Consider the following 11,811-nt stretch of genomic DNA (forward strand, 5'->3'; position numbering starts at 1 on the left):
TCCATTGACTGACAAGTGGAGAAAGAAAATGTGTGTATGTATGTGTGTGTGTGTGTGTGTGTGTGTACACACACACACACACACACACACACACACACACACACACACACACTGAAACATTAGTTGGCGATCAAAAAGAATGAAATCTTGCCATTTGCAACAACAATGATGAAACTAGAGTGTATCATGCTAAGCGAAATAAGTCAGTCTGAGAAAAATAAATATACAATTTCACTCATGTGGAATTTAAGAAATGAAACAGATGAACATTGGGGAAGGGAAGGAAAAATAAGATGAAAAGAGAGAGGGAGAAAAACCATAAAAGACTCTTAAATATATAGAACAAACTAAGGTTTGATGGGGGTGGAGAAAATGTGTGATGGGCGTTAAGGAGGGCACTTGTTGGCATGAGCACTGGGTATTATATGTAAATGATGAATCACTAAATTCTACTCCTGGATATCATTATTACACTGTATGTTAGCTAACTTGAATTTGAATAAAATTTAAAAATAAAATAAAATTGACAGGCTATGGTGATTGATTAGATTTGTGGAGTGAGGGAGAAGGAGACATGAGTCCAAAGGTTCTGGCTTCATGCTTCTGGGTAGGTAGTGGTGCTGTTCTTCAAATAGGAAACACTGGATGAGGACCAAGTTTGCAGGGTCAGAATAGGGGTCAGGCTCAGGATTTGTGATTGAGTTTGAGATGCTCTTTAGACATTTAACAGAGAGGCTAATTAGGCTGTTGAACAGATGAATTTGGAGCTTTGAGGAGAAGTCTGGATGTGAGACATAAGAAAACAGTCATTGGAGCTGAGGGTTTGGATGTGTGCACATGGGAAAGATTGTAGAGTGAGAAGAGCACCTAGAATGAATCTTTGAGGAACACCATCATTTAAAGGGTGGGTAGAGGAGGAAGATGCCCATGGAGGCTGAACAGCAGCCAGAGAGGTAGCAGGAAAAGCAGGAAGTGGTTATCCCAAGAAGCCAAAGAGAAAGGGTGTCTCAAGAAAAAGGAAATGCTTACCAGTATGCAGTGCTGCTAAGCCATCAAGTAACATGAAGTCTGAAAAGTGTCCATCAGCTTGTGGTATGGAGACAATTGGACCTTCAGGAGAAAGAGTTTGACAGCAAGATGGTGGGGGAAGAGAGGATATTGGAGAGAGCAGAGGACTGCCTGGCAGGCGAGGAAATGGATCCAGTGAATGTGGACAGAGTTGGGATGGACTTCCCTTGTGCCAGGTTTCCTTTTCATTCTTTTCTTTTCTTTCTTTCTTTTTAAGTAGGCTCCACAGCCATCATGGAGCCCAACATGGGGCTCGAACTCACAACTAAGGTCAAGACCTGAGCTGAGATCAAGGTCTTTGGTGGCCTAACCAACAAAGCCACCCAGGCATTCCTTTCATTCTTTTAAAAATATCCAGTGAAGGGAGAATTTCAGAACAACAAGAATCAGAGGCCAGTTGAGAATTTTTTCACTGTTCCTTTATTTTTTACTCAAAACAATATTGAGTAACATTTAAGTATTACCCACCTTTGTTTCAACCCTCTGTGAATGAGATGGAAGGATTAGCTTTTTTTCTCTCTCTCTTTTCTTTTCCAAATATGCAAGTCAATCCGGATCTCTCATTTTATGGGAGAAAAGACAGGGTTTCTCATACTGGGTGATTTTTTCAGAGAGACAATGGAAGCAGAAATTATTTGTAGATATAACAGAATCTAAACCTATTCCCCCACTTGAGCCCACATCAGTGGGCAGGTCTTTCACTATTTATAATTTTAACATAAGAGAAGAAGTTGGCATGATTTGGGTAAAAATGTCTTATCAAAATTCTGAAACAGTGTTGTATGTTCCATTGGGGGCAACATGAAAAATTTGCCATCTGAGAAAGACACAGTTATCTTGGTATAACTTGCTTTTGTTTTTTGTTTTTTCCCCCAAAGGAATAGAAAAAACGTCTTACCTATATCGTGAGTATCAGTAGAACTTTGAGCTAATAAGGGGGAATTTGACCAGGGGGTCCCCAAATAACAACTCTTTTAAGAAGTTTGGTTGTGAGGGAAGGGTAGCATCTGGAGAGGCCAAAGGAGAGTTTTTCCTTAACAGAGGGGAACTGAGCAAGATTAGGTGTTGATAGGAAAGAATGAGTAGGAGGGGATTGGCTAAAAGATGTAGGAAAGAGGAAGGAATAATCCAGGGACTTCAGACTCAAATATCCAGGGGCCTCAGTAAGTAACCTAAATGCTTGAGGCAGTGGGATATAGGAAATAGAGTGGCAGGAACTGCAGAGAATGGAGAGTACAGGCTCCTTCTGAATATTTGCCTGAGGCACAGAGGAGTTGGGGGAGGGGGGTGAGGGCAGTGTTCTTGATTGTGATGCTAGTATGCACACAAATGTAGGTGTTGGTCAAAACTTGTGGAATTATACACTAAAAAGGATGGATTTTTATCTTTCATTTTTCCTTATAGTAAGTACATTTTTCTTCAAAAGGGAAAAAAGTCTATATGAGCCAAACACAGGATCCATCCATGGGCCACAAATATTGTTTTATGGTTTCTGGGTTAACTGAAAGAATAACTTTTGAAAAGATATGGGGAGTGGGACCCAGATCCCAAATGGAGAGACTTGCCTCAGCTGGAGGAGGGAAATTACATTTTCGTGTGTGGAGTCATCAGACACTGAAATCTGATGTTTTGTTGGGAACTGCTGCATTAGATATCTTTGAAAACTTAAAGTCAAACAACATGAAACTTGAGAAAGTAGTTGTGACTTTACAGCTTGTAGGTGACAAAGAGCCAACAGAGACAATAGGAGACTTGTCAGTTTGTCTTGATGGGCTGCAGTTAGAGTCTGAAGTTGTTAACAATGGTGAAACTACATGTTCAGAATGTGTTTCACAGACTAATGATGTCTCCAGACCCAAGGATGAAGCAAAAACATCCAAATGGATCAGATGAACCTGAGGATTCAGGGACTGGTGAAAATAGGAAGGTCAATGGGAATAATTCTCCATCACTCTCAAATGGCGGTTTTAAACCTTCTAGGCCTCCCAGACCTTCACAACCACCTCCACTTACCTCATGTAGACCAGCATCTGTCAATGGTTCACCATCTGCCACTTCTGAAAATGATGGATCCAGTATGGACTCTCTGCCACCAACAAATATAAATTGAAATACATCTGAAGGAGCAACATCTGGATTAATAATTCCTCTTAATATATCTGGAGGCTCAGGCCCTAGGCCATTAAATCCTGTACCTCAAGATCCCCTACCATCTGGCTGGGAGCAGAGAGTGGACCAGCATGGGCGAGTTTACTACATAGATCTTATTGAAAGAAGAACAAATGTGGAATAGACCAGAACCTCTACCTCCTGGCTGGGAACAGTGGGTTGACAACATGGGACATATTTATTATGTTGACAATTTCACAAGAACAACAACATGGCAGAGGCCAACATTGGAATCCATCCGGAACTATGAACAGTGGCAGCTCCAATGTAGTCAGCTTCAAGGAGCAATGCAGCAGTTTAACCAGAGATTCATTTATGGGAATCAGGATTTGTTTACTACATCGCAAAATAAAGAATTTGATCCCCTTCTTTCCCTGCCTCCTGGATGGGAGAAGAGAACAGACGGCAATGGTAGAGTATATTTCGTCAACCACAACTCTTGTATTACACAATGGGAGGACCCCAGAAGTCAAGGTAAATTAAATGAAAAGCTCTTACCTGAAGGCTGGGAAATGAGATTCACAGTAGATGGAATTCCATATTTTGTGGACCACAATAGAAGAACAACCACCTATATTGACCCCCGCACTGGAAAATCTGCTCTAGACAATAGACCACCGATAGCCTATGTACGGGACTTCAAGGCAAATGTTCAGTATTTCCGGTTCTGGTGTCAGCAACTTGTGATGCCACAGCACATAAAGATTACAGGGACAAGAAAAACATTGTTTGAAGATTCCTTTCAGCAGATAATGAGCTTCAATCCCCAAGATCTGCGAAGACGTTTGTGGGTGATTTTTCCAGGAAAAGAAGGTTTAGATTATGGAGGTGTAGCAAGAGAGAGGTTCTTTGTTTTGTCAAGCGAGGTGTTGAACCCCATGTATTGCCCGTTTGAATATGCAGGGAAGGATAACTACTGCTTGCAGATTAATCCTGCTTCTTACATCAATCCAGATCACCTGAAATATTTTTGTTTTATTGGCAGGCTTATTGCCATGGCTTTGTTCCATGGGAAATTCATAGACACAGATTTTGGGTTTTTTTGTTTTTTTGTTTTTTTGTTTTTTTTTTTTTGCCATTCTATAAGCATATATTGAACAAACCACTTGAACTCAAGGATTTAGAATCTATTGATCCAGAATTTTACAATTCTCTCATCTGGGTTAAAGAAAACAATATTGAGGAACGTGGTTTGGAAATGTACTTCTCTGTCGATAAAGAAATTTTAGGTGAAATCAAGAGTCATGATTTGAAACCTAATGGTGGCAATATTCTTGTGATGGAAGAAAATGAAGAGGAATATATCAGAATGGTAGCTGAATGGAAGTTGTCTTGAGGTGTTGAAGAACAGACACAAGCTTTCTTTGAGGGCTTTAATGAAATTCTTCCCCGGAAATATTTGCAATACTTTGATGCAAAGGAATTAGAGGTCCTTTTACGTGGAATGCAAGAGATTCATTTGAATGACTGGCAAAGACATGCCATCTACCATCATTACACTAGGACAAGCAAACAAATTATGTGGTTTGGGCAGTTTGTTAAAGAAATTGATAATGAGAAGAGAATGAGACTTCTGCAATTTGTTACTGGAATCTGCTGATTGCCAGTTGGAGGATTTGCTGACCTCATGGGGAGAAATGACCACAGAAATTCTGCACTGAAAAAGTTGGGAAAGAAAACTGGTTACCCAGAAGTCATACCTGTTTTAACCACCTGGACCTGCCACCCTACAAGAGCTATGAGCAACTGAAGGAAAAGCTGTTATTTGCTATTGAAGAAACAGAAGGATTTGGATGAGAGTAACTTCCGAGAACTTGTGCCACCAAAGGACAAGAACTTATTTGCAATGTTTGTCCTTTTCCTTCTCTGCTTGTTGCACATCTTGTAAAATTGGGCTGTGACTGTTTAGAGAATTATTTGAGTGTAAGTAAATGAATGTTATCATTGAGATTTATCTCCCAATGATTCTGGATTTCTACTCCATGTTTTCAGAAATCAGATTGCAAATGACTAGTCAAAACTTACTTAACATGAGATTTAACACAGCAATGAAATCTGCCTTGTCTTATTCCACTAGACTGTTACCTTAACAACAGTTTTGTATACATGTGTCGAAAATCAAAAAAAAAGAAACTCCATACTTATTAAGGAAGCCATCACTCTCCACTCCTCCCTAACCCAACTCCTGGCAACCACTGATCTATTTTCTCTATGAAGCTACCTATTCTGGAGATTTCATGTAAATGGAATCACATAATATGTACCCTTTCCTAGCTGGATTATTTTACTTAGCATATGTTCTTGAGATTCATGCATGTTGAAGCATGGATCAATACTTCTTTTTATGCCTGAATAATATTCCATTGTATGGATATACCACATTTTGTTTATCTGTTCATTAGTTGGTGGACATTTCAGTTGTTTCCACATTTTGGCTATTGTGAATAGTGCTGGTATGAATGATAATACATTTTTTTAAAGTTTATTTCTTTTGAGAGAGAGTGCACAAGAGGGGGAGGGATGGAGACAGAGGAGAGAGAGAATCCCAAGAAGGATCCACACTGTCAGCACTGAGCCTGATGCAGGGTTCCAACTCACAAACTGTGAGATTATGACCTGAGCCAAAATCAAGAGTCAGACACTTTACAGACTGAGCCACTCAGGTGTCCCCCACTTTTTTTTTTAAAGTTTATTTATTTGTTTTTAGAAAGAAAGAGAGAAAGGATAACCCATTTTTATATTTGCTTTTCCTCCTTCCTGGTCATTGTGGGAGACAGAATGGTGTGGGGAGAACCTGGAAGCCATGAGGCCACTGCAATAGTCCAGGGGAAAGGGGGAACCTTGGAGATCTGGACTAAGACAGGGATAGACAGAAGAGGCTATATATGAGAGACATGCAGAATTGGTGACAGTATGAGAGAGACAGGGCCATGGTGGACAGGGGAGGGAAAAGAGGATGATACCAGAGCTTTAACTTAAAAGCAGTGTTTTAAATTGGTGCCCTTTCTAGGGCCCAAACATTTGATAATTTTTATAGTTACCATATGAATAATTACTATGTTAATAAATCCCATGTAAGTCCAGCCACTTGTGGGGACAAGTATTTCCAGGTTCCTAAAATCAGGGCCATACTTAAACTTTGCAGAGCCCATGGGCAAATATTTTTTGCAGGGCCCCTGTCTAAATATAAATTGGAATCACCCGAAATCAGCATGTCAACACTACTCTGGCAGCTCAGTCTTTCAGGAGGCCTCAAAGAACTATCACCTTGACCAACTGGAATAATCTGTTCACCAGGCCATTTCCAGGAATCTGATCCTGGCCACATTGCCCAGGGACAAAGCCATAGATATGAGTTCTAGAGTTCCTCAGGGCATCTGGTTAATCCCATGTCAGGAAGGGGTGGCTATGGAGAGTCAGAGTACCTCAAAGAAGTAAAAACAGAGATTGGGGCTCTGTGGAACCAAGTCCAAGCTGGACAGCACTGCCAACAACCACCAGGGAGGGATTTAGAAAACTCTGAGGAAGGCACCTCTGAGGACCTCGGAGAGCCTTACTTGTCCAGGTCTGAGGGTGGTAGAACCCAGAATGATCTGGGATTAATGTGAGCTTTGGGCAGGGGAATAAGAGGTGGAAACCAGCATTTGTTTTGGGTGTGTCCTACTTTCCAAGCACCATGCAAGACACCTGCTTCATTAGATCTTTATAAGCACCTTGTGAGATAGGTACTATCAAACCCATTTTACAGATGAGGAAACTGTGTCCCAGAGAGATTATGTGACTTCCCTCAGGTCATCCAATGGTGAATCCAGGTTCCATAATGTGTTCCCTTTCTCTACTCCATGTGACTGCCCAGAAAGGATCTTGCCTTCTCCATTTCCACTAGAAGGGCATGTACTATTTCTCTACAAACAGTATGTATGTCACTCTGATCTTTTCTCTAGTTGCTGGACCTTCTCTAGCTGACTGAGCACATTCCACACTGAGTTTCTGTGACTGGGTTTTAGCCATGGCCCAAAGCCCCCTCTGATCTCTTGACAAAGGAGTAAGGTTTGCATCAAATAATTCCTTGGCTCCTAAACCCCTGTTGCAGGACCTAGGACTCCACCTGTGCCTGGCAATCCCCTGTCTGTCTGGGAAGGTTCAGCTCACATGTGGAATGGACTCAAGAAACTCCCTAAAAAACAATTTAAGCCAGAGGAAGAGTCATCAGGCTAGGTGATAGAAGGTTTATTCAGAACCTGACAGGAAATCAGCTAAGATCATTCTGCATAGTCTGTGGTGACATTAATGATTATTCTAGTTTGGCTTGTCATTGGCTAGGACAGTCTTTGGGCAAAAATCATTAAGGCAAGGTGTGGCTGTTCTCTATGGCTGACGAAATCCTGCACCTAGGCAAGGCGCCAGGCAGGAATTTAAGGACAGCTACATGGCTTAACCATTGTTTGAACACTTTCACCAGAAGCCCTGAATGAGAGATGGCTTCATCTCTTGAGAAGTGATGGCTTGGGTCAGGTAAGAGCTTCACTGTTTTACAGGCATCTTGGTCTCCTTTGTGTGAGCCTCCATCTTTTTTTCTGAACCCATTATTTATGATCCCATAAGTAACTACAAATGAATCAATAAAATGGAGTTGCTGTGAAGGCATAAATTCAAGATTTACATTAGAGGGAGGAGAATGGGAAGTCCCATTTCCTTATAAATGTAGCATCCTGAAAGAGAACATTTGGACAGTTTTGAAGAATCAGAAAATGTGTCCTGTGACTTGAACAAAACCTCAGGACTAGGGCAGTTGAGGTACTGAGTGTAACTGGGTGTAACTGAGTATAACATCAGCCCTCGGCCAGAAAATTACTCACAGTCCCCTGAAAATGACACTTATGATCTTGAGAAGGGGTAAGGAAGATACCTCCCAGAGGGGTTTAACATCAGGACAGACTCGTTTCTTCTTTGGGGGTAGTTAGCCCAGGATCTGAAAGTCAATGCCCACTCTCAACTTTTGACCTATAGCAAATAAGGTTATAGATATGAAAACCAGGAGCTAAAAGGAGTCTGGTTTCTAAGGAACTTGATAGAACAGTAGCAACATTTCTGGATGAGAATGACTTCCAGGTTAACTGACTCCCTAACACTAGTCCCCAAACCTGGCCATCCAAGTTACAATATATGGACAGGGCATCTGGGGTGGATAACTTTACTACATCAGCCCTAGGAAATACCACACATTTCCATCATAGTTTCATGCTTGGTTGGTTGATCTGGATAAAAGGACAATGGTTTCCCTTGTTGGCTTATGTTCAGCTGCTGCAACAGAAACCAAGCCTGGGTTATTTGACTTCATCATGGCATGAAATCATGGGCCTGTAAAAGGAGTAGAGATGATGAAGTGTTATGTAAGGTTTAGGTCTCAAAGTCAACAGAAATGGGTTTCAGGTTTCTGGGCTGACAATGCAAACAAGGGAGTTTTGGCATTCCAGGGGCAGGGTTGATGCTACCTGTATGGCCAGTCCGACCAGCAGCACGTTCTCAGAGGTACTTCCCTAGTGCCAACTCAACTATTCCAGTTTGGGTCTGTAAAATGTCAAAGGCATTTTGTCACGGTGGTTGTTCTTACAAGGCAGATTAGTGCAGTGGTATGGGATTCAGTCCAAGCCTTGGAGCTATCTTGAGACTGGATTACTACAGGATTCTCAAACCTGAGTTTGAATCCTGTCCCTATGATTAACCTGTGTCCATGAACAAATTACATCCCTTCTCTAAGCTTCAATTTCCTCATCTTCAAAGGGGACACGATAATAGTACCTCTTGACAGGGTTGTGAGGATTATAGGAGATAATTCTTGAAAGCTCTTGGCTCATTGCTGGGCACAGAGTCAGCTCTCAATAAACAGAAGCAATTATGACTATTTAAAAAGCATATGTCTGCTCAAGTGGGGTGTTTCTCTTTTCTTTCCTTCCTTGTTTTTGCTGAAGAAGCCCCTGGCCAGGTCTACAGAAATTGACCAGTCAGTAATGTACTTACCCAATAGCCCATTTCATTCCACTTCTGGGTAGTTTGGCCACTGTCCAAATGTAGTTATCTGTGGTAATTACTTCATCAATTGACTCAGGTTTTTTGGTAATGAAGAAGGCAGGACTATTTGATATAATAAATAAGGAACAGTGAAGTTGTTTGTTGAATAACCACAAGGCTGGGTTCAGCATCTGGAAACAGCTGAGCCTTGCAAGGCACTCAAGTTACTCCGCAAAGTTTTTTGCTGAATGCAAAACAGTGATGATAACTTATGTTCTCTAGTATTTGTTTTTATCTTAGAGAGAGAGGGAGAGCATGTGAGTGGGGCAGAGGGGTAGAGGGAGCAAGAGAGAATCCCAAGCAGGCTCCACACCCAGTGTGGAGCCCAACAAGGGGCTTGATCCTACAACCTTGGGATCATGGCTTGAGTCAAAGTCAAGAGTTGGACGCTCAAACTACTAAGCCACCCAGGTGCCCCCCCATGTTCTCTAGTTTTTTAAATTCACCTGTCACTTGACTGAGTGAATGTCCCTGATGTCAGGGAGAAAAAATATGTTGTTTGTTTTTTAATATGTTAGTGTTTAAAAATTATCAGGGGCACCTGGGTGGCTCAGTGGTTGAACATCTATCTGACTCTTGATTTTGGCTCAGGTCATGATTTCATGGTTTGAGAATTTGAGCCCCTCATTTGGCTCTGAGCTGGCAGTGCAGAGCTTGCTTGGAATTCTCTCTCTCCCTCTCTCTCTAGCCCTCCCACATGCTCTCTTTCTCTTTCTCTCAAAATAAATAAATAAACTTTAAAAAATAATTTATCATAGTGTAAATGCAATAGGGAGGATTCAAGTTAAAAATAATGTGTGTCTTTAAATTTACAGATTGGCTTTACTATCTTCTCCCCCATTAACTAACAGCTTAAATTTACAGACTGCACTTAAAAGCCACTTGTATGCCATTAAGTCCCATTGTGGCCCTCAGGAAAATTATCTGTGTATGCCATATTGACATATTCAACACATCTCAAACTAAATTCATTTTTCTCTTTAACTTTCTCTCCTTCCCAACTACACGTTTCTTTCAATAGTGTTACCATTTTAATCTCCAAACGTAGATATCTTGATGTGATCTCTGATTTTTCCACCACCTTTCCTGTCGTCAGGAACCACCTGGTCACGATCTCACAGTTCGTGGGTTTGAGCCCCGTGTCTGCTCTGGGCTGACAGCTCAGAGCCTGGAGCCTGCTTCAGATTCTGTGTCTCCCTCTCTCTCTGCCCCACCCCTGTTTGCACTCTGTCTCTCTCTCTCTATCTCTCTCCAAAATTAGTAAACATTAAAAAACATTTCTTTAATTCTTAATTATCTCATCAACTTATGATGTGAGTACCATTATTTTTTTTCAATATATGAAATTTATTGTCTAATTGGTTTCCATACAACACCCAGTGCTCATCCCAAAAGGTGCCCTCCTCAATACCCATCCCCCACCCTCCCCTCCCTCCCACCCCCCATCAACCCTCAGTTTGTTCTCAGTTTTTAAGAGTCTCTTATGCTTTGACTCTCTCCCACTCTAACCTCTTTTGTGAGTACCATTATTATACCCATTTTATAGATATGGGAACTGAGGTTTAAAGAAGTTAAATAATTATCTAAGATCACATGATAGTAAGGAGCAAAATCAGAATTCAAACTCAAGTCTATCTGACTCCAATCCCACAAGCTTAAACTATACAACTGCCTTTGGTCAGTTGTCCGGCATGAACTTTTGTCACAGTTCTGCCTGGTTTGTTCTTCAGGATGAGTGAACATTAATTCAGGTTGCCAATGACTACACATTTGCTGTCCTCCTTGAGTTTATATTTTACTTCTCTTCTACCCTGAGTAGCAGAACTTTGGCTCTTCACTTGCATGCTATTTTTCCCTCAGGTCTTCCCAGATCTTATTTTTCAGACCATATTTCTTGTGAAAAAAAAAAAAAAAAAAAGGTAGGAATAATACCATGTGGGGCACCTGGCTGGCTCAGTTGGTGGAACATGCAACTCTTGATCTCAGAGTCCCTAGTTCAAGCTCCACATAGGGCACAGAGCTTACTTTAAAAAAAAAAAAATTAGTTTTATAATCTTAGTAACTTTAGGGACTTGAAGTTACTCTTATCAACTGTAGGCCATAGAAGGCAATCACTTATCAAAGAGGAATTCATCAATGAGAAATTGTCATGTATACATCAGCTGAACAAGACATGTGCAAGAATTATCAACAACTTGATTTTAACTTTGATTTTATCAAAGTTAACTTTCTTTGTGGTAGTGAAAAGAATTTTTATTCAGAACTTGTAAGAAGGCAAACAGGGCAACCCGGCATGGTTAGAAAGTCATAAAAAATGTTTAAATGTTTAAAATAGCAGATTTTGCTTTTTAAAATATTTCTGTAATGAGCACATATGTCTTATATAATAAATGACAATAAGTGTCTTAATTTTTTTTTTAACGTTTATTTATTTTTGAGACAGAGCATGAATGGGGGAGGGTCAGAGAGAGAGAGGGAGACACAGAATCTGAAACAGGCTCC

At 40.9% G+C, this 11,811-nt stretch overlaps 1 pseudogene; it reads left to right on the top strand.

Annotated features, from left to right (window-relative positions):
• Positions 1-2,655: 2,655 nt before the first annotated feature.
• On the top strand, positions 2,656-5,070 carry LOC121041590 (E3 ubiquitin-protein ligase Itchy homolog; annotated as a pseudogene).
• The last annotated feature ends 6,741 nt before the right edge of the window (positions 5,071-11,811 follow it).

This window comes from Herpailurus yagouaroundi, unplaced genomic scaffold (genome assembly GCF_014898765.1).
Source record: "Herpailurus yagouaroundi ecotype Mexico unplaced genomic scaffold, PumYag 184, whole genome shotgun sequence".
Classification (NCBI taxonomy): domain Eukaryota; kingdom Metazoa; phylum Chordata; class Mammalia; order Carnivora; family Felidae; genus Herpailurus; species Herpailurus yagouaroundi.